Here is a 24,956-nt window from a genome sequence, read left to right on the forward strand (position 1 = left end):
GCAAACGCTATAATAAATTCCTACTAGAAGAACACATTTTCATCTGAAATCAATTTGGGACTAAATGGCAACTATACAACTATGTCTTATATGCTAGATACATATGCTGTGTATCCTCTTCTTCCCTTTCTTGCTGGCAGGAACTACACTGTTCCTTTCATGCGCTCAAATTATATGACACATCTTGTTCCTGATGCTTCTATATTTCTGTTCTGACTTCTTGATGCAAGCCCTCTGCCCTACTAGTATTCAAAGCAGCAGCTCAAGAGCTGGTTGTTGGGGGAGACAGGCCACAGAAGTCGGTATGCTGGGGAGGAGGTTTCAGAAGCTGGAGAAGTTCTTTCTCTCAATTCATTTTTTAAAATAGCTTACAGATATGTCTTAATCTCTTGAACGATTCTTCTTTAGACATCGTAACAATGCTCCATGGAATTCAATGGAGCTTTGCCGTTAATTTCAATACAAGAAGTAGCAGGCCCCAAACCTGCAAGCAGAGCATGTTTTTTAATGTCAAGAAGGGCTATGTGGATTTGTACCCAGCTGTTACGTATTCAAAGAACGTTCCTAGTATTTAGCCTAAAATGATCTTCAAGAGCTTCTACAGTTTTTTTCCTTCAAAAGACAAAATCCCTCTTGCCCAATATTTATCCTCATTTAAATCTCTTCTTGCAGTTTCACCAAAAAAGGAAATTGTTGCACAATACTGTTGCTGTTACATATGTGTGGTTAAGCAGCAGCCACTTTCTACCCTAAGGGTGGCTACATTTCAATGCATGAATGGAAAGTTCACAAAACACTGCTCACAGTTTACAAATCAGTGTATAAAATACAAGGATTAAGTTTCTTTGAATGGAAAAAGTATTACGTAAACAAAGCCATGTTGATTAACCAGGATGACAGACAAAACAGTGAAAGCTCTCTACAATCACACAGCTGAATGATCATTACTAATAACATGTTATGTCGAAATGATAAGATGGTAATGATGAGTGGGAAACATTTTGCTGTTGGTGTTTAGCTTTGGAAAATCCCAAATTCCAGTATCAGGACGTTAATACACAGGCAACATTTCTCATCTTCCAAATGTCTCCCTGACATCTCTTTTGAAAATATCTTCTGGGACTTGTAAAGTAAGGTGTTTTGCTGCTAACTTACATATTTCCTCCATTAATTTTAACAGCATTAAGATGCTTACAAATGTCAAACCTCTTATGGAAAATACTTTACATGGACTGCTTTACATTTCTGTATCATCTAAAGAATCTTTAGCTACTTGATGTGAATTTGTTTAAGGTGCACCCATAACTTGCACAATCAGGCTCATTTTCTATAATTTTTTGGGCTATATTTTTTTATCACCATCCTACACAATGAACAGTGTTGTTGTGGACCTGGATGTAACACTTTCTTTGTTCTCAAGCTCAGAACTCTAATTCATGTCTCAATTTTTGCTTCCTGTATTTAACCACAAGAAATGGCCAGCAACTTTCACAGTTAGCTATATGGAGTTCTTTAGTGGTGTGCATATTATACCTTGTCTTTTTTTCCTCTACACAGTCCTGAAATATGGTAGACCTTTGACATAGGAAGTACAGTAAATAGAAGTCTTCATCTGCTCAGACCTTTGTGGGTCAATCAATCAGAATCATATACCTTAAAATTATTTTAGATACTTGTCTTTAAAAGAGTGACTCTTGGATTATTAACTAGTATCACAGGCAAAACAATTACGATCAGAGTTTTCTCATTTTCAAACATTCTAATATTCTATTCCAAGGTCATATGTAACAAAGACTAAGGATGTCATCCTCCTGCTTTACTCGGCCTTGGTGAGACTGCAGCTGGAGTACTGCATCCAGTTCTAGGCAGTGCACTTCAAGAAGGATGTGGACAAGCTTGAGAGAGTCCAAAAGAGGGCCACGGGTATGATTAGAGGCCTGGAGAGCAGATCATAGGAGGAGAGGCTGAAAGACATAGGACTGTTCAGCTTGGAGAAAAAAAGACTTAGAGAGGACTTGGTGGCAGCCTATAAATACATAAGGAGCATACATCAGGCTCTGGGGGAGCATCTGTTCACCAAGGCACCCCAGGGGAAAACAAGAAACAATGGACACAAACTGCTTGAAGATCACTTCAGAATGGACATAAGAAGAAACTTTTTTATGATCTGAGTGCTGAGGGTTTGGAATAGGCTCCCCCCAGAGGTGGTACAATCACCTACCCTGGAGATCTTTAAAAAAAGACTCAACACGCACCTTGCTGGGGTGATTTGAAACTAGCAGTCTTCCCTGACCAAGTGCAAGGGGGGGAGGAAGTGGGGACCTGGACCCGATGATCTCGTGAGGTCCCTTCCAGCCCCTGACATCTATGAATCTATGAAAAGCTCAGTTTTCCAGTGATAAAATGAGAAGTATAGTCAGATGGTGTTTGTTGGGTTTAGCATCTGTAAAGCATCTGAAGGATGAAAAATGCAATTTAAGTGCTAGTTATCAGAGTAAGAATGGTTGTGACAGAAACAGGGGCCACATTCTCATTTGTACATGCATGTATATATGCGAAAAAGACATTTTCAAAACATATACATTTTTTTTAAATGTTGAGACATGGCTTGCAGGAGAGTCAGGAGTAAGACCCTTAGCTCTGTTCTAGTAGACAAACATTGGTTTAGACTGGGATGTTAAAGGAGCCTAAGGAGCTTAGTTAGTTGTTCCAATCCCACTGAATATCAATGTGGGAAACTAGGCTTCTAACTCTCTCATTCTTTTTTTAAAAAAATCCAGCTTTTATTTTGAATATCCTCAGAGTTAAAAATCAACACAATTTAACTTTTACTTCTGGATTTACACACTGACAAATTTGATTCTTCTTTAGTTAATACTAGAGTCTATAGGAACGGTTCTCATCTGTTTTAGGTTACCCTTTGGAAAATGCCAGCTCTGAGTTTTCATTCATTTGTTGACTATACAAAAACAATAAAGTAATTCTTTTGTTGCAGAGAACTTGGGAAGGCCACAACAGGGCAGAATGTTTTTGACACTATAAATGACCATCTGAAAGTGATGGGTGTGCGAACTGCAAATTGCTAGGTGAAATTGCTTAGGTGTGCAAACATAATTCACAACAGTGCTACCAGTGTGTGGCCCTTTGTGACACTGTGACACTCTTGAAAGGATCCTTGGGTGAGAATCACTGGTCTACAGCATTAAGGTTGCTACTGCTTTCATAAGTTTCACCAATATAGCAATTACTATCATGCTTCCCAAGTAAGACTTCCAAAGGAGTCTAGGTGGAAATTGATGGGGTACATTTCAGATCCAAAGGCGTATTTCTTTATTTACAAATTCATCTGGAAGGCTCAGCAAGATCCGTATCTAGAATCTAGAACGCTCAAGGCCTCCCACTTATCAGCATAACTAAGGGAAAATATTTATATAACGTGAAGATGCCAGACTGGAAAAGAATACAACAAACAAATGTAAAATGGCAGATTCTTCGAAATACTGTGAAAGAGAGAAAATACCATGGGATTTCTGCTTTTAAAGGACTGAAAGTACAGAAAATTGACCCTGATCAATTTTTTCTGTGCTGTGGCTTGCTTAAATTTGAGAGGTATGTCCTGCTTTTAATGCACTAAATTATTAAATCATTTATGTAAATGTGTATATTCACGTGTGTATGTACAAGTATAAATAATATTTCATAAATCCTTGACCAACAAGTCAATAATTTAGACCTCACAGAAGCACTGCATTGACTTCAATGGAAATGGGATTGGGTTCACAGTTGGACAAGACAAACCTAAGCCAAAACACAGGATAATACTTAAAATAGGGAATAAGGAGACATGATGATAATGATGACGATGATGGTGATGATGACAATAACAAAATAAAGGAAGTCTGGACCATTATGAAAAGTGGATCTGGGGAGAGAATAATATCAGGCAGGAAAAAAAAAGATCGTTTCAAAGACAGAAAGCAACATAAGTAAAATTATTACATCAAGTATGGAAATAAGAGAAGGAGGTAATATTAAAAGAAAAAAAGGAACAAGAAGAATTAAAGTAAGAGCAAGTCAGAAGACCCTGGTAACACTGCATTAACTCCTAAAGGTGAGAAAAAGAGTTTGATATGATAAAAGCAGGAAGCCAAGAGAGGTTTTGGAGAAGACTGACATGGTAAAAAAATAAGAAAGAGTAACATAATCTTTACCACTGGCATTTTAGTTCAATCATAGGAGGAGTCAAGAAGGGATGCCAAAGACACGAAGAGTGATAGAGAAATGTGTACCTAGCAATCATCTCCTTAAGGAGCCTGCCAAGATCCACACGCTCGGGAGTATACGCCCTTGTGACGATCAAAGCGCTCTAGAACACTAGCCATTGGGTCACATTACCCATGCTCTTTGTACTTACAAATACAAAGGTCATTAGAAAGGCAGCACCCCATAACCACCATACAGCTCCTTTTCACTCAGAATCCAAGCTAAATGACTCTACAGAAGTGGGTGATGGGTTGGAGTCTACTCTAACAATTATTAACTAAATAACCTTTTCGCTTTGAGAGCTGACAGCATAGATAACCCACTCAGAGATTAATGAGCAATGCCAATTATCTAAACAGATGCATCTGAGAACTAGTTAAAAAAACATTGCAAGACTGCTCTCTTTAAGTAGGCAGCAGATTTAGAAGCCAGATCAAGAGAGCAATTTCCTCTCAATGTATGAATTACATGAGCTACCTTTTCATATCTCAGTGATGGAAGCTTTTCCAAGGTATTCAATAAATGCTTCTGTTGATTTGGCAAAAAAAATAAATCTTTTGATTTGGCAGGGACAGACACACCTGCAAAGTTATAAAAAGTGTATACAATGCGTTGAGTTAAGTAAAGGGTTCTCAAATTTCTTATGACGTAAAACACACCTTGACAGAGTTATTGTTCCTGAATACCTCCCTTCTCAACAATGAAACATCTATGTGACAACACTGGCAAGTCCTTAAAAGAAAAAAAGAATATTAGCAATGCATTTATGTGTATTTAGCTGTCGTGCATGTGATGTACATTATGTTTGCTTTGGATAGAGTTGAACATTGTGCACTGATTTGCTTTTTATTGCATCTCTCATCACACTTCTATATCTGTTATGCTGCCTTCTCCTCTAATACCTGCAAATATAGATAGTGAACTAAAATACTACCTAAACCATGCAGCTGGAATTCTTCTGTTATAAAATGAAATATACAGGAGAAATTTTTTTTTAAATGTTTAATAAAAGATGGAAACCACTCGGAGAGAAACCTAGAGTGAGGATGTTTTGTTGCCGTATCTCTTTAGGATTACCAAGTAGTACGGAAAATTTATCAGGCTTAAATATCAAAGACTCCCCTAGCTTCTATTATCACCACCTTTAAGAGGCTCCTGATGAACAGGTGGAACATGAAGAGACACAAATGGTATTTCTATCAGCTTAGAAAGAACAGATTCAGGTTCCCAAGGAAGAGGTGCTCATCCCTTGAACATTCCTTATTCAAAGATGTAGAACAATTAAAAATCATTGTATTGCAAGACGACTGTAAGAGGTGGCTTGTAAGTGTACTTCAAGACAGCCTAACTGTTGGGAGTGAAAACAAAAAATCCATTATTAAAGAACTGAAGAAACTGGACACTTACGTTGTGTTCTGAGATAAAGTTAAAACCTCTTCCATTTTCTGGAATACATAATTCCTCCATAATTTTCTAACATTTGTTGGACCCAAACTGAATAGTCCAAAACAGGATTCAGCACCAGCATCATGATCTAGGTCCAGATAAAGAACTTAACTGTGGGCCTGATAAACAAAACCAAAAAGTTTTAATGGCAATAGCTGATGGGCACAAGTTGGAGTTACCTGCAATTATCTGAGCTCAGCCTAGCCTTATTTCTCTAAGGATTCCTGGGAACAGTGGTAAGGAAAACCAGGCATATCAGAATCCTCAACAACAAAAACTGCCACAAAATATGGGTTTCTTTAATCTACCTCCTTCTGAGAACAAAACTGAAGCCAATACATTTTTTTTTCCTATTTAAAGAGGTGCCTATTCGAGAGGCTCTCCCATTCCCAATGACTGCAGCTACAACAATAGCCTTCCTGAAAAATTATGTTTGTATGGTATGTTTTTCAAGTAATTTGCCATTTCCTCCTTGGGCAGATGAAGAACTAGTAGGAGTGATGTAATGCAGAATACACCATTTCCAGAGTATGTCAACTTGTTCATTATAGTAGTAGTGTCTGTTAAAATTGGCACAGCTTTGCCCTTGATTCATGAAAGACGTGAAAACAAGCTGAAGTGTCTGTAACTCCAACATACTTCTAGGAAGTCTCACGTCTGCTAGTGAACTCTGTAATCCATAAACAAGCGTTCTGTTACACACTGGGCTGACAGATGACGATGGCTGAAACCGTCTATCCTGTGTGTGCTATTCCCCTCATTAAAGAATCTGATGCACCAGGAAGCACTCTAACTAGCGATATAAAGCTGCTCTGTTGAAGACGATAAATTTTTGATCAAGCATGAAGGCCTCATTTGATTTGATCAATGTGCAAAAAGCCCTCAAGCCCTACATCCCTCTTCACCCAAAAAAACTATTATGGTTTTTCGTTATAGACCTGCAGGAAGGGATCAACCCATACATTTTGCAAGTCTTCTCTTCTGGAAGGTAGTAGCAATGGCACTGCTAATCAAACAACTAGGTGTATGAAACTGTGGTAACAACTGAGATGCACAACGGAACATTAATCTTCCTACTTCCTCCTTTTGGAAAATCAGATCTATTATTTCTATTTAAAAATATTATATTTATGAAACTTGGCATCAGTCCTCATACCTTATCCAGACATCAAATAGCCCAACTGGCTGCCTTCCTTTGAGAGTGAACACCCCCTTCTTCCAACACCTGCCAGTTGGCAACTTCTTTATGGTGAACACAGATGTGCTCTTTAAGTCTCCATTGCACATTTTTTGATGATGGATGGGGACTGAGTCAGATTCCATTATTCTTTACATGCTAGATGGCAGTTTTCCAGCCATGTGAGGGACATTTTTGGCATTTAGACACAATTTGTCATTCTATTAGCCATGCACAATGGGTATGTAAGCATCCACACAGCTAGCAAGTGTGTGCTATAGGTTAGGCACTGGGCAGGCAGCTATGTGGACAGGTATAAATGTGCCTAAGCGCAAGCTCCAAAAAAAAAAATGAAGAGAAGAAGGGTGCCCTCCCACATTTTAACCCCAATAGCTAAGTAGTGGTTAGGGTGTTTGCCCAGAAACTGGAAGAACTGGGTTCTAGGCCCAGAAAAAGCTGAACCTCCATCTGACTTCCCAGCACCATGCTCTAACCACCATGCCACAGATGAAGCATTATCCTGTGCTCCTTCTGAAGCTAAGCCACTGCATCTTGCAATTACTATGAATTGGACAGCAAACTGCATACAGGTAACCCAATTTGGTCCTTGGGCAGAGTTTTCTGCAGCCCTGACTATGAAATGTTCTGAACCTACAAAAATTAGAATGCAAAGCATTTTTAAAATATTACAGTCTATTTATAATAGACTGACTATTGCTGGGCAACAGGCCAGGGAGTTGTGTTCAAATATTATGCATATCAGTCCTAAATCTAATTTTTTGACTAGGGATGACCACAGAGCTGAAAGAGGGCGGGGGAGAGGACTGGAAGGGATACTGTTGGTGACGGCTGCTATATCAAATAGAGCCATCTCATTTCTGTAAAAACAATAAACCACAGCCTGCCAAAGGGAAATCTGTTTGTTGTCTTTCGAAACGAACTACTTTTCCTTTTATAGACAGCTCCCACACTCTGGAAGGGCACTTTATTAATATAAATAAATAAAATAAACACTCATAAATATGTACCATATCTGTAGCAAACTAACACATTTATTCAAAAGCATCTAAAGAAAACAAAATGATTGCTATTTTTTTTCCTGGATCGGAACTGCTGTAACAGGGAAGAGCCTATGATATATCAGATACACCTATCTGGTATTTGCTGACAAATAGCAACCACTGCGTTTTTAGAGAGAGATCTCAGATCTATTCACAAGTATGCATAATTACTGCCTTAATAAATGCTACTGTTATAAAGGAACAGCAATGATTCTTTCAGCTATGCCTCCCTGAAGCTAATATACTGCAAAACAAATGTTGCCTTCCCCCTTCTACATTAGAAGCCATTACTGATTCATGCTACATGCTTTTGCCTCTCAACTTCCAGTGCAGAAAGATGCCAAATATGTAGTATTCTGTTTGTACAATTTTAGAAAAGATGCCAATCTTCTCAGTATCCCAGCACAATAGCCAGGTAATATGGATACTAATTAACTGGCACCTTTTTATTTCGTCTTCTCAGAATCTCAGATGATGAAACTGTTTTTTCCTTTTATTGAACCAGCTCGGCCTAGACTAGCTTGTCCCGCAGTGACATGTATATTGAATACAAATCAGACAGCATAGCTTTAAATCTGTGTTGCAGCTCTCATTTCCAATTCGAGAACTGTACTATAATCATAAGCTTCTGCTGGATGAAAGGAAATCAGCTCTCTGAATATTAGCTAATGCCACATTTGCAAGTCCTGAAGAGATCTGTGCTGTTTAAAAAAAATAGATCATTTCTCGTGAACCTATATATATGAATCGCTTTGTACTGTTCGACTGATAGAAGCGATGCCTGTGCTGGGATTAAACCCTTTTCATCATAAAACCTCATCTGGTTCGGAGTCCAAGTCCATCAAACCTTTTCCCTTTAAAGTCCCGCCTTTGATTCTACATCAATTTATTCAAACCGCAGCTGGGTGGCTGAAAACGAAAGGACAGCATCATTTAAACCAACCATGTTCCTAACTTGAAAGAAGGGCTATAATTAAAAAAATGGGCATAAAAGAATGGAAATGGGATAATATTTTTTAATGGTAGTTCAAAGGCCGACAGATGTCAGAGCCTTTGAAGATGTCAGTACACCGAGCAAGAAGTTGCCATTAAATAGTTTGCCTGAGAGGTGAAGCAATTTTTTATTGACTGAAAAAGCCCTTGCAGACACATCCTTGTGTTTTTAATTTGTCAGAGTTTCTGCAGTATTTTCTGATTAATGACATATGATTATAACTGTATAGCATACATATTTTTATACTCGGTTAAATGAATACTTTATTCCACATTCCTCCAGAGCGAGATAAGAACAGGGAAGCTTTACTAGAGAGTCCAAAACTATTCAGATTGCTTCAAATATTTATGGTAATTTGATGGGACTGGCCAAATACAAAGTTACTGTGTGTTGCCAGCTCTTGTTCTTTAATAGTGCTATTACTAGCACCATAACAATTCGCATACATTAACTGAGGATGTGACTGAGTTCAGGTTTATACCCTTCATGGGCACTAAACAACGCATGCATTTATAATTACCTAATGAATAATGCTTCTGAAAAATTCCTCAGCTTACCCTAAACTGGCAAGGGCTTCTAGGCTCCTCGAAAAGGGAATGTTATCTAGAAACCTCTTACGTGTATTGAAAAATAAACCCTAGTTTGAAAAACATAGTCTCCGTTGTGGGTTATGAAGATGTTTTTATACTATCGCTCATCTCCTTTAGAAAAATTATATCTATAACCTTCATAACCATAATATATGTTAGCTGTAGCATATCTGCACACAACAGAAACAAGTCCTTGCACTCCCAAAAATAAGCTGACAGCTTAATTCGGTAGTACTTCTGCCTAAGTCTACCGTATTGTGTTTGAATAAGTATCTGCTTGAGCCTGGGACCTCAAACAAATCAAATACTACATTACATTATGCCAGTCCTTATAGCAATTTCTCAACAAATAAAATAAAGATACCACATTGAGGGATAATTAATTAATGCATGGACCTTTCTCCTCTGAAGATTCAGATTCAAATAATGAATTAGATCCCAAATGAAAAGAAGCGAGATGGGCTCACCCAAACTTCAGGCACAAGTTAAGTGTGAAGTGCGCTGACAGAGCTGTGTGATGCCTGGGTCAAACAAGTTCACCATTTGCATGAAAACATTTAAATAAAAATGAGCAGATATATTGTCACACACCTGTGCACATACCCAGCAAACACTATGTCACATATCGTGGTCTCTACGAACTACTAAGAGCCTGCTCTGAAAGTACAAGCACCCCATCTGGGCTAAGGGAAGCTGATACCAGTACATATTGTAGTACAGACAAAAAACTGTGTGAAAAGATTATCTAGGTCGCAAAATTTAAGCATTGGAAATTTTGGAAATGCCAGATTACCTGTTTCCTCTGTCACCTTACTGTCTTGTGAGACAAACTATGCTGAATGAGGTAGGTGTCCGTAGGGAAAAAACAACACACACTCCTGTTCAAGACTTGATTATAAAGCATACATACGACAGGGTAGAATTAAGGCAGAGGTAAATGGCAGAAGGTAGGGCAGGGTGGCCCCAGATGTTACGAAACAAATGTTTTATAAGGGCAAATGGAAATCCGCGATTTCCTAGTTTCTGAATGTTTGATGATTTTGCAATGCAACTAACTGTCTTATTGGTCTATTTTCATGATTACTGCATGCTCACAAAAACATGAGCCTCATTTTGAGAAGGCACAATAAAGAGACAAAGAATTTTCCAGAGTCATGGCTGAATCCTGACTGGCATTACTCAGACAAAAGCTAGTTTTAAGCCACTCACAGATGCTGCCAAATTGACAGCAGCTTTTGGCTGCTCAGCTGTCAGAAAGTTAAAACTACTCTCACACTGAAGATTGCACTCTTCCCTTTCCACTCTGTGACCGTGGAGAAAAGCAGAGCCCTAGTAGTATTACAGTATCCCTAGATAGCCAATCCAGCACAGAAAGTAGCTTTCCCACTCAAGACACACAAAAAAAAGGTGCTGTGGTACTTGAACAAATATGGTAGACAGGTCCATAGGATCATAAAGAAGGGGCCTCACAAGGTCATCTAGTTCAGGTCCCTGCTCAAGGCAGGAGCATCCCTGGCTAAAGCATCCCAGTCTAGTGTCTGTCCAACCTGCTTTTGAAAGTTTCCAAGTATGGAGATCCCACAATTTCTCTAGGTAGCCTGTTCTGGTGCCAAGCCACTCTCTTAGCCAGAACGTTCCTCCTAATCTCCAACCTAAATTTCTACTGCTGCAGCTTGTGGCCATTGCTCCTAGTCCTGTCCTTTAAAGCCACAGAGAAAAGCCCATCTCCATTCTCTCTATAATCACCCTGCAGGTATTTGAAGACTGGTATCAAATCCCCACTCAGTCTTGTCTTCTCCAGGGTAAATAACCCTACTTCTCTCCACCTTTCCTCATAAATCTTGCCTCCTGGGCCCCTAATCATTTTTGTTGCCCTCCACTGGACTCTTTCAAAACTGTCCACATCTTTCTTGAAGTGGAAGGCCTAGACCTGGACACAGGACTCCAGGTGAGGCCTCACCAGTGCTGAATAGAGAGGAAGAATCACTTCTCTTGATTTGCAAGCGACACTCCTGTTAACGCAACTCAGGATGCTGCTGGCTTTTATTGTCCCATTACTTGCTCTTGTGGTACCCTACGAGAGAGGATGCATGCAGATGGGTGTCAGTGGGATAGAGGAAACACACCCAGTTCTCTCCTCTCCTTGCTCTGTGCTGTTGATACTACTCAGGTGGCAGCATAGACTCGGCCCCTTATGTTAATGCTCAGTTCTTATTTTGGCACACCAGCAACACGCACTGGTATGTGTTCTTAAGATCACATGCAAGAAAAAGGAAATGGCTTCTTTTTTTTTTATAGCTCATAATTCAATTGAACCTAAACAGAATTTCATGGAACAAAGAAGAGGCACTTCTCTAGCCCCAAGGCTTCTTCCCTGCTGAATCTCAAATATCTGCTACAAACTATGAAACTTTTCACCAATAAACATTTGAGGAATCCTTTGGAATATAAAAACAATGAGACTGCGGGACGGACTGGACCCCTCCCACACACACCCCTCTTTAACTAAGTCTTTGAATGTCTTTGACTATTCCCCACCCCAGAAATTGCACACCATATGCTAAAGCCATTGTATAAGAACGTCTTGCCACCTTACAAATCTGCACTGATGTGGTTACCATGCATGGGGGATCTTAACTCTCCTCCTACCACAGCACGGCACTGGCACTCCTCAATTCCCTATATCCCAGGCTAACGTAGGCTGCATGATCAACTACATGCCTTAGATTGCGTTAACATACACCAACTATGTACCCATGTAACAGCTATCATGCATGGGATATATTATTAGCTTCCAACTATACAAAGCCATGTTAATAAATAGGATTTTTTAATTTTTCTAATTAAGTTTTAAAACTGTTAAGCAACCTAAAACAGGGCATTAACTATTCCATCCTCCTAGACCGACACACAGTTGAGCCATTCTGGTTCCACCTGCCGAGGGCAGGAGTGCACATACACATTAGCCTCTTCTGTAAAATATGAGTTGAATTCAAAATGTGAAAAACAACATTTTTTCTCTAACAGTACCAAAATTGATATTCCCCCTCTCCCACACACCAATACCAATGTTCAATACCAATTATTGTTCAATACCAATAAAACATTACACAAACTACCAACACAAGATACTCTCCTTTAACCTGCTTTTTTATGGCACCAGATCAATAATGAGAAGTTTTAAAGAATGATTACATTTAAGATGATTTATAAATATGTTATAATTGTCCATGTATAGAATCTTATTACTGGAAAAAATATTAAATTTGTCCCTGCCCTGTCCCCACCCTCCCCAAACCAGTGCAGTGGGGAAAGTACTGGCGGGGGGACGCACAGTAGTATGGGAGGCAGTGAGGGGGCAGCTGGTGGTGTAGGCAGATGGGGGGAAACAGTCAAGCACCCTGATCCCTGCTGCTTGTCCCTTGCCACTTGTCCCCTGCCGTTACTTACTACCCTGCCTGCCACCCTAGCATGTGCCCCTGCTGGTCCCATACTACCTACCCTGACCTCTGCCAAGGCCTGGCTGAAGCTGTTGTTGCCATGTTCTCCATGGGTTGGAGCAGGGCTGGAGCCATGTCAGCACCAGAGGGTAAGCAGTGTGATGGGGAAGAGGATGGGAAAGGCAGGGGGACAGAGGTGCTGGGGGAACAAGAGGAGCCATGGATCAGAGGATAGATAGTAGAGGTCAAAAGCAGCAGTTTCAGCTCTGGCCCTGACCTTGGATTGGGGCTGGAGTCGAATTCATAGCGATCACACACAGCTCCCCCCCACTTCATACTCAAATCCAAGATGAGAGGCTTTTCTCCCGGTGTTAAAATAAGAGGAAACCCCGTCTTAGATTTAGGTGAATATGGTAATACTCTACTAATCATAATATTTTCATTGTTTATCTTGAGTTCCCACCATGTGTTTGTTGCATCATTTTATTCCACCCACTTATAGAGTAAGTATATTATATATTTGTACCATGGCTAATTCAAGTTCCAGATCCCTCAGGTGGCCTCTATGGACCATACTAAAAGAAATAATGAACTACTGATTACAAATATTCTTTTACTCTAATGACTGCTATGGAAGATGATAAAAAGATAGACATGCAATTAGCAATGGTTCTTGTAAAATCCTGAGCTATTTCTCATGTATTTATATTACTTCACAAGGTTCAGTATTAATTATTTTTTTTAAAAAGAGCAATTCAAAAAATAATTTCAACAAATAGCTAGTCAACTGCTGTCAAGGGCTAAATTAACAAATCTTTTTGTCTATACAACAGGTCTAGTGAAGACTGGAATTTAACTTCCTGAATCCCTACTTACCTCCAGAGCAAGACAAAGATAGTGACTAGCTTGTTTGTTAGTAAAGTATGTTATTATAAGCTGGTAAGCATCCTTTCCTCTCTGAAGGTGATAGACAGCTAATGCTTGGAAGTTTCTAATGATTTCGAGCCCAGATTTTACATAAAGGGAAAGGACACGTATCTGTTTTCAAATTTTCCAACATACTGCATGTTTGTGCTGCTTGCCTTTCCAGGCACACTCTTTTTCTCTCTCTTTCTGTTTTCTATATTCACTTTACAGATGCCAATACACCAGAAAGCAGAGACTACAAAAGAATTCAAGCTGTCAGAGAAAACTTTAAAGGAACCGTATCTCCAGTATAAAAGAGTGGAGTTCACTCTTCGTGGAATTTTCAGATCTGTTTCAAGTAAAAACACTGTGTCAGGTTTTTTGACTAAATCACTGCTGTTTTATAAACTCAGTAGAACTCTTTGAAAGCCTTAAAATGGAATACTTGCAATCAGGCCAATGCTTTAGGGTCCAAAAGTATAAGTTCTCCCATAAATGTAATATCTCAGAAAACCTTTCATACATATAAACACAAGATACTATGAAATACGCTATTTTATTTTGAAATATATTGTTTTCTCTCTTAAACAGAAGTCTATGGTCCCCTTGACATCCATTTCTGTCATTTTGTCATGATAAACACTCAGGTATTAAGTATCTTTCACATCATGCAACCAGGCATGATTCCAATTAGTGCTGAATAGAAGACAAAATGTCAGCCTAATAAGCTTCAATTTGCAAAGTCTTTGAACACTTGATGATATCATCACTCTGCTAATCATTTTTTGCACTTTGGCTCCTTCTTCGTATCACCTTCGCTGTCAAAAAAGGTCTTTCAAATGTATGGAAACTGAAGACATTACCAGTGTCAGTCATTGGTCTGACTGAACTAAAAGATCCAAAAATGACTCCTCAGTATAGCAAAGGAGAATTGTGATATGCACTGTATTCCTTCAAAGTTAATTTGCTGCCAAATATAGAGTAACTGGGGGGAAAAGACTAATGCCACACTGTGAAAAAAATGGGGGGTTTTTTGTAATATGAAATCTACACCATAAACATTAAATCACTGTCAGAGTCTATGCTATTCTACTAAAAAAGGAAACATTTTTATCAAAAGATGCTGATATGGTGACAACCGCTTTTTCAAGGGTGAGCAGACCAAGATGTAGCTGTATCACCTAAGTTCACATCACAACTATTCATCGTATTAAGAGAACCCCCAGTGGTTGATGAAAAGTTTCCCTAGACACAAGAGGTTTACAGAAAGTATACCTAGGCTTCCTCTAACTCAATATATACCCAGCACAAAATGCATCTCTGGCCCAAAATCTATGTGCCAATTTGGGCCAGAGACAACGACCCCATGGCAAAACATACGAGATACCTTCTGTTTTCCCTATGCGCTCTTCCTCAAGTCATGAGCGTCAAGCTGAATACAGAGCATTGAATCAGCATTACTGATTAAAGGAGGCCCTGGACTAAGCAGGGAGGCAGATTTTCATCCCTTTGCAGCTGACATGGTAGTAGAGTTAACTAGAGGAAGACAGTCATTAGAAGAATTGCTAAAGGTAAAGGAGTTACCAATGGGTGATCTGTAAACAGTAAATTTCTTGGACTGACTTCTGTGCCACTCACCTCTTCCTCAGAAACTCTGGCCATATCATTTTTCCTATTTCTTCCTAATGAAGTGGAAAAAGGATTGACTGTAGCCTGTAGGCTTTTCTCTGAGCTGAAGCAGTATGTCTTTTGTCTGGGGAATGGTGGGAATCCCTACCCGGTAGAGTTTGCCCTCATCATTTCATCTGTAATTTGTAACTGGTTTTCCATTTGAACATTTCTCTGTGACACTTTAATGTGGGAGTGTGCAGAACTTTATGGAAGGTCTCATATTTCTCAACTGACATATCTTCAGCCAAACTATGTCAGCTACAGGATAGGGCAAAGCTTCTCTTTGGTTTTGTGGTTTCTCTTTCCCCATCATAGAACCACATAAAAGAAAAATACAAATAACTGTATCTCCAGAATTTCTCCTTATTACTTCATGGTGAAACTGTCTACTGGACTCAACAGTGGTACTGAGTAATAATTTACTTGGACCATAAATTCATATTTATTACTTGAAATCAGGAAAATTACCATCATATGGATCCTATTGTTTTAAGAATAGTGATGCTGCCAAAACAAGTGATGCTAACATTCAAAACTGTAGACTGTCATCATTTCTATTTTGGTGTTTTACTCTTTAATTTGGTACTTAAAGTACCTTTGAACTGTGGGACTGAATGGATCATAGGAATTTTTTTCCACATAATTCGTTGAGGTGCTAGACAACTGGTCCAAAACTGATCTGCTAGTACATTGATGTTATTAACATCAGGTGCCCAAAGTAGGAGATGTTCAGCTGCTTTTGGTGTATATCAGGCATCATAAGCCCTGATGTACATGCTCGAAGGCCCTCCAGGCATTCAGTAGAGATGTTTCAAGATGCTGTCCTTGCCACTTCCACTGCACTGAAAACAGTTTAACATAGGATTTCAACATCCCTCTATCCCAGGAGGGCCAACCTGCATCACAAGTGATACAAGTGGCATGGTTAGCCTCTGTGTGGTACGCAGTAGATTGAGGAGGGAGGAGGGAACACAGATGCAGATAGGACAGGGAGTAGAAAGCAGAGCATCACATTGGGCAGGGTGTACAGGGCCGGGGGCAGAAAGCAGAGCAGCCAGGGGAAGGGATTGGAGTAGCACCTGGGGAGGGGACAGGGCTTAATTTCTGGTATGCCTCCCCCCCACCCCGCTCTATTAAATACCTCCTGTACACAGCAAAAAAAAACAAACTTAAGAAGACTGTGTCCAATTTATCCAACCAATTTTCCATAGCACTGAAATTTCACTAAGCACTCAGAAAACTGGCAAACCATTGATCAAACAACTTTCTCCGCACAAGCTGCTTTACCAAAACAACAACTAGTAGCTCAGTTGTTCAGCTGCAATCCTCTGGAACCTCAATTTTGTATCAACAAGCAAACAGCATTTACACCATAGAAAAATCAAGGCTTTTTACAATGTAGTCCCTTTTGTAAATGATATCCATAAGCAAATTTAGAATCTGATCTCATCAGCAGTTAAACTTCCATGGGATGTGGCCACGTACATTTACATCCCTATTAGGCATCCCTTGAACTGCAATTAGATTTTTCTTGAAAAATCACACTCTCGAAGTTCATTCTGGTGCATGCTTGAGAATACAGTGGCTTTACTAACAACACAGCAGTTGCCAATTCCATGTGAAATTAACTACCATGATATTTTTTTCCCACTCCTACACTTAAAAATGTAATGCTGTAGTTGAGGATCCTAAATACTGTAGTTACCACAAGTACCGCCCTTGACCACTGAGTAATTTAAAAGTTATTACATATTTTATAGCAATTTTACTAATCATTATTACTGTGAATTATTTATTTGTTTTTCTGACCGGAAGACATGGAAGCCTCAGTCATGGGTGAAGGTGCCACTGTGCTAGACACTTGAGACCTGCAGAAGACACTTGAGACCTGCAGAAGAGAAGAGTCTTTGCCCCAAAAACAAGCTGCATACAAAGAGGTGGGGGAAGTACAAGGAAATGATGAGACAATACTGGTCAGCATGAGGGGGAGCAGTGTCCAGTGCCCTATTTATGATGAAGCTTTTTGTTGGCAACACAACAAACATGTTAAGACATCTGAAAGAGGAAATAAAGGTAACTTTGGAGATGTTCTCAGGGAGCTCCTCCCAAGACACAATTTTAGAAAAAAAGGAAAGGTAATTTTTTTCCAATTTAACCAGGGGGAAATATATTAAATGGATACAAGAACTTCCATACTCCATCAGTTCAGTGATCCATCTAGTTCACTACTGGTTTTCCAAGAGTGGCCAGGTAGCAAATGCTTGCAAGATAACCACTGGCTTCTCAAGCAGCTAACTCAGAAGAATTTGCCCCAAAGAAAATCCCCCGCTAATCCCCAAAAGAAAATGGATTTTGACCTGAAGAGTGAGGGGTTATACTCTTGCCAAAACTGTTTAAAAATGTCTATTCTGATAACTGATTCTTCGATTCGTAAGATTCGTATACACTTCCCATCGTTTTGAACCCTTTGCTTCTGGCTTCCATAATACCGTTTAGCACCGAGTTCCGTGGGCTAACTGTGCATCACATGAAAAAATACTTTGTTCAATTCATTTGGATTTGGCAGCCTTTCAAGCTAATGGAACCCAGCTTTGCACTAGTATTATGAGAAAGGGGGAAAATGTGCCCAAACTGTCCTATTCCTGCAATTTGTTATACTAAAGTATTTTAGTAACGTTCCTTCTTTTTGATTATGTCTTCAGGATAACTTGTTCAACTTTTTCTGCTCTTGATGAAATAATTTTTGCTATGCTCTTGTCATTCTCATCAAACAGAATCTTTTAAACACAGGATGACAATAGCAATTTATTTATAATTTATATAATGGCATTCTAATATTTTTTATATAATTTCCCATCCTGTATCTTATGTATACTAACATTTTTCTCATTCTGCTTCTACCACTTAAGCACATGTCTGCCTTTGTCAACAGTGACATCCTAGTATCCTGAGCTGAGACAGTTAATTTAGAACCCAATAAAATGAAACTATAATTCAAATTAATCTCTCAAACATACATGACTTAGCATTTGTGAACAATCACCACTAGCATGATAATGACAGAAAAGAAAGGCCTTATTACATATGGTAGTGTGATTACTATGTTGTATATAAAATTTGAAATTACCATTTTAATTTTTTGTTTCTATTTCACTGTGTGTGCAGTAGGGGAAAAAATTGTGACTTCAGAAGAATGGGTTAAAATGAGATTAGAAGTTTGCTCTAAAGGAGGGCTATGTGCAAGAGAAGCAGATGGTTATTCCAGGTACAGCTGACAGCATGGGAAGTTCATAATAGGGCATTTAAACTGACACTCAACATTTTTATATGCAGAAGTCAGGCCTGGTGGCCAACGGTTATGCAGCAAAGATACTGAGAATAATTGGCACGCATAATGGAACCGGATTCTAGTTGTTGGATAAGGTCAATCTCACGTTTTAAGAATGGAATCCTATACTAATCAAGTTTTATGCAAGAATCATTTCTTCTCCACTGGAAGTATGGGGGTAGATGAAAGAACTGCCCACATATTGTACACTTTGCCCTCCCTTCTCAAGCAGATTTTTTTATACTCCATCTTTTTCATTTAACTTCATATATCATTTCTTTAACAATAAAAAATGCATTAAAACTTTATAAAATGATGATTATGTTCCAACAGAAAATAGCCACTTATATATTCAATTCACATTTCACAATATAACACATAATATATTCTCAATTCTCTTATAAACAGTCCATTAAAAAAACCAACCTTACAGTTAAGAATCAGGGAATATATCATGTGATATATTAGTTTCTATGGCAACTGCTTGCCTTTTCCTACATCCTATGAATACAGCACAAAGTATAGTGAATTTTTCACTAAACAAATTGAACATTTTTAATCAGCAAAGTAATTTATACAACATTTTGTTATGTTCAGATTTTTTTTAGGACATGCATTAATTCAGGGCACCTGGCTACCCACAATTTATACTACATATTCGACAGAAGCAGATACAGTCCCAATCCCTGCTTTGAACACCTCACAATCTAAATTCAGATGCAATAAAAAGGCAAAGATGCAGCAGTAGTAGAAGGACACAATGGATGTGGCAAAAAAATGGCAGAAGAGAGAAGAGTGGGAACACAGAAGAATAAGGTGTTCCTTCTGAAATAAGCCCACATGAATCACAGATTTTTTTTACTGTTTTAAGCAAGACCCACAGGCAACTTCCACTTGCAGCTCCTAGGTGGGGCTCACTGCAGGGTGAGTGAGTCCTACATTTTATTCTTCACCTCAATTTTATAGTAGATGTTCACTGTTAACTCTTTGGTCTACAGGTATGACTAGGCAGTAGTTAAAGGTATGTCTGCAGATTGCTTAGATATACCTGAAGTTGGCTTTCAACTAGGTGGCTCAGACAGATTCAGGAATTCAGATTCTGTCTGCCATATACTAAACTGTTTGCAGGAAAATGCTGCAAAGATATCTTCACGTTAGATATTTTAGATATTTATAATTGGTAGAAAAGCACAAAAAATCCAGAGTAAGAGCCAGGCATACAGAGCAATGTGGCAGTCATTCTGAATCTTTTCAATAGCATGAGCTCACATTTTAGTGCAAGGAGTCAATGTTAATGTCCCATTTTAATACATGGACTGTACCAACCTCCTCCCAGTCAACTAAAAGTAGAGAAAGCATCTCTGTGGAAACTACAGTCATAGTTTACATGAAAAACAAATATACGGAGAAGCTAGTAATTATATTCGTTATCTTTAACTGAATTAGAAAGATAGAAGATAAGTCATTATCTATTGACAAACTTTTATCTGCCACCAGTAAACAGTCCACAGATGAAAGTTTGCAAATCTATGATTCACAATTTAAGAATCCCTCGCACTTCGCTTTTCATTTGAAGTAACAATCTGGACCCTTCAATTTCTGGATGAAATATTGTAATGGTAAAATTTAGGTATAGTCAGGTTTATTCATGTACAGTTTTGTAGTCTAAACTGTGGCTACAAAACAGAATTTTTTACATTTTCCTTTTTTAGTAAGTGATGCTAGGTGTCCGTTGAAGAAATACAATACATTATTTCATAATGGCTGTATACAGTGAACTAGTATTTTCCATTTTCCCTATTCTGAAGTTATTATGATTTATAGAATACCATAAGCATACATATATTTTATAAAGCAATACATATGGTGCAGTCAACAAATATAAAATTCACTCATAAAAAATAAAGGCAAGGAAATAATCTACCCAGGAAAGAGTTGAAAGATCATTGGTGAGGAGTCCAACACAGGAAGAACTGAGGGAAGAACTGGTTTTAAAAGAGAGAGAACGTGAGCTTAGAAAACAAGAAATGATAGACTGCTCTGTCCTTGGAGGGTGCATTATGGAAGGAGTCATGAATCTACAAGGGGAAAATGAAACAAAGGGAGGAGAATAGAGAGAGAATTTGGATATGCACAGAAAAAAGAGGAACCAGGAAGAAATGGAAAGAGAGGTTTAAGCAAGGTGAAAATCGTTAATTAACTCCCCCTTCCAAGCCCATCCAATTTCCTCTTCCATGATTTCTTTCATACTTGAGCATCTACACTTGCGTACCTGTAGAACTGATTAGGGTTTTTTTCCTGGCAACTGATATCTGAAGACTAACACATGCCTAAATCCTGATTAAATTTACTTTATTGTGAACCAGATGTTTTGAAACAATAAAACATTATATTAAAAATGGAGTTACTCTTACAGCTACAAACAGTGATGTGATGAATTGTGCTTCACTGTTTGAATTATTCCTGACCTGGTTATGAAAAGAAGAAAATGCTGAACCTGCACATTATCACATTACTAAAAAGGCTTTAGGTTCCTTAGCCCCTTCTTTACTTTACTGGAAAGCACTGTGTTTTAAGTAAAGTTAAGGGGGTGTATTCTTTTGTCCCTACCCCAAAGGTCAAATGGCCAAGGAACAAGAATAAAAATGATATAACTTTATAGAGCAGCTGGAAGACTGGAATCTTAGAGGTGGTAAGGGTCCATGTCAGGTGCTAAGGAAAGAGTGACATTAATTGGATCAAGGAAGACACGATGGTTCAATTGCTACATCTTCTGGTAGCTTCCTTAGGATTAGTTATTAAAATTTCCTAACCCCATTATCCAATATGGCCAACTAAAGAAAAATAACATGGAGAATGTCTTTTTAGTAAAACAATTTGTTTCTGTAAAATAAGATTTATTATTCTCTACTATGAGAAATGTCTTGACCTGGAAATCTCAAACTCCATGCTATGGATGCTTTCATTAAAATAAAAGTTCCCCATTATTCAATGGGTTCATTGTGTTTTGAAAGAATATACAAGCTGATTTTTTCTTTTTTAAAGGTCAAACTATATTTTAGAAAGATTACTTAAGGTACTTCTAAAGTAGCTCTAAATAATCTTAAATATCAAAGAGAAAATGGAAATACAGAACTAAAACTTTAAATAAAATAAAAACCAAAAGTTCTACATTTTAAGAAAAATATGATTTTATTAACAACAATATTCTTGCAGCTCAGACAAAATACAGGATTTAAAGAAAAAGACTAAAGAACACAGCATGGTACAAAAGCCTTTAAGTTCCTTTGAATTTTATTGACCCACATGTCAGTTTACTCCACCCCAAGCATTTCACCTCTATGGGAAAAAAATCTTTTGAAAATATATTAAACTAAGTACTAAAGTGGAATGTTAATAGTATACAAAAGTTAATTGGTTATATAAAATATGGCATCCCTTTAAATCAAGATGGTTCGCTCAGTAACTTGCTGAACTTATAATACAAGAACCAATAACATTATTTTTTCCCAAAAAAACCCACCTAAAATCTTAAGTAATGCCTGGAGATAACTCATTCAGTTGTTGAGTTGATCTTTTGGCTAAGAGCAAGTATAGTAGGTGACTCAGTCTCCTTCTACCCCTTAAACACTAACTCCCTTTTTAACATTCACTAATAAAATTATATCTTCATATTGAAATCTGTGGCATTCTTTGCACGGTATCTTTCAGTAGCTGAAAACGTGACTGAACTTGGAGACTGTGGAGATGCAATTAAAAACCGCTTTCAGTAAAGTTTTGCAGAGCTCCATTAAATTGTATCAGTCTTATGTGATATGGTGATCCTCTACATCAAGAGATACTGCTAATTTGTGGCTAATGCTAGGTATTACTGAAACTGTATTAAATACCTAGCAGTTACACTTTTCATTTAGCTAAACAAAATGGCCTCTTCTGCTGTGTCAAAGCAGCTCCACCATAACATAAAGAAACCTAATGAAATCAAAATCTACAAACATTATCCTATTTAATGAAAAAGCCTAATTTAACTGGTTGCATTTTCATTCAGACACCACTGATGACCATATCATAAAAATACTATGCATCAGTTATGAAATACCCCCAAAATATGAATCTTGGGAGCAAGAATGCGGAGCCCAACAAATTTAACAAGTGGCACTAGTATCTCTCTAGAAGACAGATAGAAGATAACAGGAAGGCATTTCAAATACATATTATCTCAATTGCTAATCTAAATGTAAATTTTAATTATTTTAATGCGTTTTATAGATGAAGTACTTAACATTATTAAATTAACCTTGATAATTAACCCAACTTAAAGAACGTATCTTTGAAAGAAGGAACAGTTTTCTGATGGATGATTATTCAATTTCAGATTAGAAACAGCAGTCTTTACCCTGGGTCAAAGGCAAACATATTTTTCCCTTTTACCAGCACTGCCATGACAGGAGTGGCTGCAGGGATATTCAAAGTGGAAAGAAAAAGACTTTAAAAAGGCCCCCAACACTTCTGTTGTTAGTATCCCAATGACTGTCACCACATTTTCAATGTTTAACGTAATACCTATAATAGTACAAAATATATCAGTTTGAACAACCACCACTTCCAAATGCCACAAAGCCAATTGTAGCTATGAGTAAACTGCAACCTAGCTAAATAGGAAGAACACACTCAGAGGCATTTCGCATATTCTCTCTGAATTCACTACTCTAGGCATTCCCATTGTGTCCACACACGCCAATGGAAGTGAATTTCAGTACGCACACTGAATAACCAGCATATTTACCAAATTAATGTTTTATAGCAACATACCATTCACTCATATTAAGTACTGGACTTCCTTGGGAGATAGACAAATGTTATTTCTGGGTTGTAGGTGAGAGGATGACATGACTGAAAGGATATTTATGAAGTAATTGTATAATTGAGCATCAGAAGACTGGCTCTTTCAATTACTTATCTTTTGTTCATTATCCAGAAATGTGAATAAAAAGGGCGGTATACAATTCTGCAGCAGCCTTCTGAATTTCTTATTACTGAGCATGCTCAAAACTCCCTCATTTTACTTGAAAACAATAACAGTGCCTATGAAATACACAAATACTGTTTATGCCAGGTAGTTTTCCCCACAGACTGGTTTGTTTAGTATATTTCCTAACCTAGCTTTTAATTCTACAGAATGTGAATCTTCCATGTGTGGGGAAAAAAAAGAAATTAAAAATAAAATCCTTAAGCAAATTTAATCATATCATAAGTTGGATAAAGGCAATCTTAACATCTATTAAAATGAAAAAGGCATACCTATAACCAAGGTCTTAAACCGTGTAGGGAAGAAGCTAATGCGCGGAAAGCATATGGTGGTTCAGCCTTCCATACAAAAACACCCATTTTGGCATAAACTGACAAATGCACGATAAATTACACTAATGCCACCCAGTAAAGTGAGAAAGACTTTTCCTGTTTGCTCATTGAAGGCCATTTTCTACTATAAAATCACTCCGAATTTTTAAATGGAGTGATAGCAGGCCTTTTATAACAGACTCTTAGGAACTATATCATCCCCCCTCACAAAATAAATGAAACAACCACGCACATCCTGAATGATTTTTTGAACTGAAAACTAATAAAGATCATTTTCCATGCTGACAGTGCACATTTCATCCACAAGTTTGAAGAGTCAAATGCTACCACAGCTGGGGGTTATTCTGCCAAATGGCTTCCAACAGTGACCATAGAGATGGAGGATGGGAGGGGTGCGTGTGTAGGAAAATAACAAACCTGAAGGAAGCAACCCCAAATCCAAATAATCTTATCTAAGCATCTGAGATACGCAATCAAACATATAATGTAAATATAGAAGACAAAATTAGAGATACAGTCAAATATTAAAAAACAAGAATATTTGCGAGTTACCCCAAAAGATTTAAACAAGAAGGCATATGAATGAAATCAGTTATATTTCATAGGGATTTACCCAGGGGTAAGGAAAGGAGGGGTGAGTGTGGGGGTTGGGGAAAAGAGATACCTTTTTTTCCTTAAACAAATCCATCATGAAAGAAAATGAGACAAGATTATAAATA

The 24,956-nt window shown here is 38.0% G+C and overlaps 1 protein-coding gene across 2 annotated transcripts in view; it reads right to left on the reverse strand.

The window, feature by feature from the left end:
* Positions 1–24,956, reverse strand: part of CEP112 (centrosomal protein 112) — a 275,736-nt gene that overhangs the window by 100,616 nt on the left and 150,164 nt on the right. The window lies entirely within an intron of this gene.

The sequence above is a fragment of the Crocodylus porosus genome, unplaced genomic scaffold (genome assembly GCF_001723895.1).
Source record: "Crocodylus porosus isolate Cpor-Errol unplaced genomic scaffold, CroPor_comp1, whole genome shotgun sequence".
NCBI classification, from domain to species: domain Eukaryota; kingdom Metazoa; phylum Chordata; order Crocodylia; family Crocodylidae; genus Crocodylus; species Crocodylus porosus.